This window comes from Euprymna scolopes, chromosome 5 (genome assembly GCF_053919585.1).
Source record: "Euprymna scolopes isolate OS-2025 chromosome 5, ASM5391958v1, whole genome shotgun sequence".
Taxonomy (NCBI): domain Eukaryota; kingdom Metazoa; phylum Mollusca; class Cephalopoda; order Sepiida; family Sepiolidae; genus Euprymna; species Euprymna scolopes.
The window spans coordinates 166,502,690-166,509,691 of NC_136486.1; positions in this window are offsets into that span (position 1 = coordinate 166,502,690).

Consider the following 7,002-nt stretch of genomic DNA (forward strand, 5'->3'; position numbering starts at 1 on the left):
GGATGAGGAACTGTCTTAACGCCCATCTTGGTCAAATGTGACAAAAATTGTTGTGGACTAGTGCATTAGTTTGGTGGAAATGCTACTTACCTTATTTGAAGACGGAATCTCTTCATGAACTCTTTTAAAACCTCAACATAGTATTTCTTTTGACTATCTGTTCATTGGGAACCCTGTGCATCTAGATCATGCCTGGGCTATAAAAAAAGATCATAAGTTTCTGAGTGGATTTGCCTTGTCTGGCGTCTTGCGTCTAGGAGAACCAGCATGCTTTTACTGGGAACTGTCTCTTAGTCTCTGGATCATAGCAAAGATCCAGCTTTCATCGCAGGTCACCAGAGCATAAAAAAACTGCGTAATCTGAATTGATCAGCTCGACAATCTCCCTATTGTCATGATAACGGGTTTCTTTCTTATTTTCTCTGAGAATCATTGGAACAAATTTCGCGCAAACCTTCCGCATTTTCAGTTCTTCGAGAATAATAATGTGTACAGTTCCCACACTGACATCAAATTGTGCACTTATAGATACACGACGATTCTTATTCATGGAATATTTCATTTGGCCAATCCACTCTAGTGTTCTGACTTCCTTAATCCTCCCGCACTTCTTATCATCTCTCACAGATTTCCTGCATTTTCTTGAATCTTTTATGCCACTTAAAAACTGATGCTTGATTCATGCAGGATGGTCCAAAAGCAGTCTGAAGCATTCTATTTGTTTCTGTGACATTTTTCAATTTAAAACAGAATTTTATTGCAAATCGTTCTACTTAAGTATACTTACGTTCAGATTTCATTTTTGAAATTCAACAACTGAGACAATCAGGCTTTAGTAGGGTGTATTCCAATTTCTGTTTGAGCTGCTTTTTTAAAACCTGAAATCATAAACATTAGTCAATCATCTCATAATAATACTTTCTCTACCACCAATAGCAATGGCTAAGAACACATTGCCTGAAAGTACTTCTTTTAAACTCCTCGGCCTAACGTTTACAGGGAATATGAACTGGAATAGATACATTGAGAGCATTGCTAAGGCTACTGCCAGGAAAGTTAGCTCCCTCTACCGTGCTAGAAAACTACTTACGCCTGAAAGTATCCTGTACCTCTATAAGGCCACCATTCGCCCATGTATGGAGTACTGTTATCACATCTGGGCTGGTGCATCTGCTGCTTGTCTCTCGCTCCTGGACAGGGTTCAAAAGAGAGTCGCCAACCTGATAGGTCCTGAACTATCATCTAGGCTTCAGCCTCTGTCCTATCGACGAGATGTTGCATCTCTCTGCCTGTTCTACAAATACTTTAATGGTGAATGCTCTGACGAACTGCAAACACTTGTACCTCCTCGACGTAACTACCTCCGACAAACCCGACAAGCTAGCAAGGCTTTACAGTAGAGATCCCTAAGTGCAAGAAAGCCTTTTACTCCAATAATTTCTTCGCCAGAACTGCAGGTCTTTGGAACTCCCTTCCGGGATTCTGCTTTCCCAACTGCACTGATATTCAGAAGTTCAAGTGTAATGTGAACAAACATCTTTCTACTCATCTCCCTTCAAAATGTCCTTGCAAATTAGGTCCATGATAGTAGCCCCCTGCTTCAATGTGACACTGTGCCTTGTTTGGGGTGAAAATTGAATAAAAAAATATGTATAGCAATAACATACTGGATTTTAAAGCGTCTACGAGAATTTTAAATGTCTGTACAAAAAGTATGGAAACTTATTGTAGGCACCTCGTATTTGCCTTTCACTTTATCTAAATGAAGAAATGCAAATCTCTTTTTATTTATCACGTCCATGTTACCACAAAAGCTACTATTTAAATCAATAATACAACACAATACTTCGAAATATGGTTTATATAGTATTGATGAAGGACTCATAAGTATTTATATATCTAATTTGCATATTTTTTAAACAATCATTAATAAATAAATGCTTAGTATTATTCATTTGGAATTTCGTATATATCTACAATAATTTCATCAATATTAACATTGATTACTGAACAATATAGCAGAGAAAGACGGACATTATCTCTTGTATAAGAAAGATATTGTACAGAGGAAAGGAGATAAACTCCCACTAGATTGCACAGCCGGTTTTTAAAATTCTGTTAACGCAAGGAAGAGTGCTTTGAACAGCACCTTCCTAGATGTGACAACGGTACTACTCCATGTTGGGACGTATCAGACTCTTATACAGGCAGATAAAATATCAAATAATTATGCCTAGTTTATCTCAATCGCACAGAATCGCAACACGGGGAATTTATCCTGCTTCAATGCATAAAATTCTGGTGCGGAATTTTAGGGTTTACTTATTTAGAATGCTAAAGTATTTTATTAAATAATATCACATAATTCATACTTGTTATTTATTTTTATTTATTGCTAGCAGGCGTAGTAAAGTTGTAAAATACGCTTAAGTATGATCCGTTAATTCATATTATAATAGCATCAATACTCGATTAATCATTATATTGTACCCAATGTATAGTAGTTGTTTCAAAGCTTTTTTAAAAGAATGATATAACTTAAGGGACAACAGCTAAAATCGAAACCAAAACATATAGCCTTCCAGCTTTATTCATTACCATTTGAAATATGTCCTTATGAATAGAAAAACTTAAAAAAATAACGTTGTGATGGAATAAATATATATTTTCGCATGCGTAGAAATAACACTTTTTAGTCGACTTATGCCTGCCAAGTTCCATTTTTATTTTCAATTTTGACCTATTAGCAGCTATTTTCACTGGCTTAAAACCAAATTAAATTTGTTCTACGGGCCCAAATACACTATATATCAAGTTTATAGACCAAACATAATAGAGGAGTTTGGTAGACACCGTTTATCAGCTAGATAAAGTAACTTTAACTGATAATATTGATCTAGGAGAAAAAATAGTCATGAAAGAAGACATAGAATTGTCCTAAAAGAATAACATTTTTTTGCATGAACTATATTGCTCTAGTGCTGGCATTTATTTCTCCGGTATGTTTCTCGTTAGAATATTTTGGAGAAATGCTTCGATACTTACAATAGGAACCATGTGAAGATTGCCAATATTCGAATTGAAAGTGTTTCTCTGGAAAGAACTGAATTCGAACATAGAACACCCAGGTTTTCAATCTGTGTCATTACTTGCTTAGTCTTAGTCATCAACCCGACATAACAATATACTCTAGTAACTCATGCTGGTTATGAATGCTCTTTGATGTATACAGCTAAACTCTTCAGAAATCTACTAATTGAAGGTCACTAATTAATGTTTGCTAACTGACACATCTGTCACTGACGGCGAAATTGACGAAATGGCCACGCCCATTTTTAGCGAAGTACGAACACCTACCAGCATTGTATCTCTGAAACCGTTGAGCGTAGATGGTCATGTGACCACTCAAAATGTCCGGAATTGCCACATCATGGGGGGGGTCAATAACACATTATGATGTTTTAATAACACATTATGATGTTCTTTCGAGATATTTGACATAAACTAATTTTAATACATTTCGAACCTATGTTCCGTGTAATTTACATGGATGTACTATACATGTAATGACATGACTAATCCGGCTATTGCCCAGGGAGTTTTGAAATTTATGTTCCCAAACACGAGCAACACTAACACAGATGAATGGCTCCTGAAGTTTGATACACTCTTTCACTATATTCATTATTGGTTAAGTTCCGCACGAAATAAGATCCCATTTCATTGTAGCTTGACACAAACTGTCTATAACCTGTCTAGATCATAACAGCTGATTAACATCATGAATAGGATGAATCTAGCTATTAGCTATCATTCAATGAAGAGAATAAACACCTCCATGGCCAAAGAAATGGTGAAAGATACCCTATTCAACAGATGTCCTGTATCATCAAAGATATCTGATGGTCACATTATCCAAGGACAATTTTGACCACACAGAGAACACAATGTCAGGAAAGGATTCCAGTCATGACACTGTTCTAGTCTTATTTCAGAACCAACCGCGAGGCAATCATTTTGAGGACAATCACATGATAACCTGCTCAGAACAACCAGAAATGAGAAAGTTGGCTGATGTGCTGCTCTTTCATGTTATTGAGAAGTCTTACCTGATAAAAGGGACCGGTGATATACCAGAATCATTTTCAATAACACCTTATAATGATATACGAGAAGACAATATTGATGATGATTATTTTCTTTGGTGCATGGCCAGGCAAAAGTATGTATATAACGAGGATGGATCATTTCGTAGCTTTATTGCAACGATGAGTGCCCTCCAGGATAAACCGAAATTTGATATTACAAAGATACCACCCTTCCATATGTTGCAACCGAAATGGACACAATATTTACATCGGCGCTAAATTTTCAGAATGTCTTGAAGCAAAAGAATGCCATATCAGGAGCATTATGGTCTGATGAGGGGGTGTGCTATCGCAAAAGAAATACAATTGCTGAAACCCGAACAGTTTGGTAACATATTTCTTGGAATGGGACCATTTAACATGGAGAAGATTGTAATCGCTTGCCTCGGGAATTATCTTAGCTGTATCGGTACAGATTTGGCTTTGATTGAGACAGAGGCTTTTGGGAAAATTGTTGTAGAAACTAGTTTTATGACAGGAGGTCACTATTGTAAAAGCAAGTAGGCTACGATTCTTATATCAGAGGTCATGACAGCCCTAATGTTTGAAAGATTTCAGTCAGAGAAAGACAAAGATCAATATGAAATAGAAAGGCACACTGAAACCATGGAAACTTGGATGCAACAAACATTAGATGCTAACCATGCAGAGTTTAGACGGATTTGGAACGAAAGCAAGATATTGGAAAGAAACGAAGTGCAATGAAAATGAAAATGTGAGGTAGCGGAAGTTGTTTCTAGATGATATGTATCCAACCTTAAGAGATCTTACACATTCTATCCGACAAGGCAATTGGCATATTTTCATTTCAGCTATTCGTAGGTGCATGTCCTTGTTCTTTGGATTTTGTCGAACAAACTCTAGCAGATGGGGTACACTCTTCTTTGAAGATTGCCTTGACTTAGAAAGGAAGTTCCCTGGTATCTACAGATGCTTCACACAAGGTGGATGGGTGATGTACCACACTCTTCGACAAGGCAGCGCAGTAGAATTTGACATGGCACGTGAAAAATGAAGGTTGTAGGGGGTATCATTGGAATAACAAGACAAAATGAAGCAATAGGTTTATGGAATCTCTTAAAGCATGAGAAAGATCTTTATGCAGCAAAACTGCTTGAATGGTGTAATTTGGGCAAAGGTGACAGTGAACTCAGTCTATACCATGAGTTCAATCCAGCCTCTACGAAATTGGCTATGAACGTGCTAGGACACATTTGGATTATATAAAATCTGTTAATAATCCATTCAATACTTGCACCAGATTACACATCTCAACCGGAGCTGATATACCCCAAGACGTGGTTGATGGATTGCTAGAGTGCCTGGCAACGGGTGAGAAAAGTTATCAAGAATTTGTTACAATGAGACTTCAGAATAAGGAGAAACATCTACATGATACAATACCTGTTAACCGTAAAATTGTTTTCGTGCAGCATGCTTCTGCTCCATCCATTGGGCAGAAATCTGTGACAAAAAAAAGATGCAGCAGAAACGATAAGATACATTGACTATGCAAGAGAAACAGGATACAGCATGCTGGAGCTTCTGAAGTATAAGTTGACCAGCACATTTCATTTCCTGACTGCTGAAGGTAAGGATGGAATACGATTAAAAAAAAAACAGATAATGCGTCCCTATCAAGAGAATTGGTCAACCAACTTCCCAGGACAAAAGAAATATAAAATGTGATTCTCAAATGACAACAGTTAAATTCATGGCACTCGTACGTAAGCTACCAATAAAAAAAGATGGGCATTGAAGCATTTGGCTAATTGGCTGAGACTTTATCTAAAATTATTCTTGCTACCACAAAGGAGTCAACAAGAATAGATATTATTTTTGATGTTTATCAAAAATCATTGATTAAGAAAATGGAACGTGCAGTGAGAAGTTCTGAACAACTTACCGTCACCATTAAGTCTGATAATCAGATGGTACCTGGCGATCTAGATATGTTCCGGAGCTCAATATTGAACAAAAAGAGGTTCCAAGAATACTTCTTTAAGTTGATGCTACAAAATATTGTATCAAATAAAGAGATCTCCTTTGATGGAGTATATGGTGATGAATGTAGAAAACTGTTTGTGGGCAAAGAAATAACGATCACAGAGCTCTCAAGCAACCAGGAAGAGGCTGATGACAGCATCATGTTCCATATTAATGATAGTGTAAAGCATGGTTTTCAATCGATCCTAGTTGACTCACCTGACATGGATGTTCTCATAAACCTCATCTACCATTTCAAGAAAACATGGGAACTACAAAAACTCTATGTAAAGCTTGGCAACAAGGATAACAAGAAGACTGTGCCTGTTCACCTGCAGACTGATCAATTTTAAATAGCAATTTGGTGTCCTGTCTACCAGCAATTCATGCATTAACTGGGTGCGACACTACCAGTAAGGTGGGTTCAAAGCTGGCTCGTCTGAAGGCTTCAATTGATCTCACTCTATTGAAAAGGTTTGGTGCAGAGGAATTGTCGCCGAAGATGATAAGTAACGCTGAAAAATTCCTTGTAACTATATTAAAGAAAACCGACTGTTCAACATTTGATGAGTATCGATGGGAGCAGTACCATAATTCTAGGAAAGAACTTTACTTTAACCAACTTGTGTGTTGTTCTTCCACACTACAAGAACACATAAAACGATCATATCTACATTGCAAATTGTAGTTAGAAGTGCCAAATCCTGTAATTATTAAGCTAGATCTGCTCAAGTTTTGATATGAAACAACAGAACTCGGCATAACTCCTGTGATACTGCCTGTACCATGCATACCAGATAACCTACCACCACCATGCAAATACCCAACGTCATGCAGGAGTACAAAGACATGCACTTGCAAAGCAAAG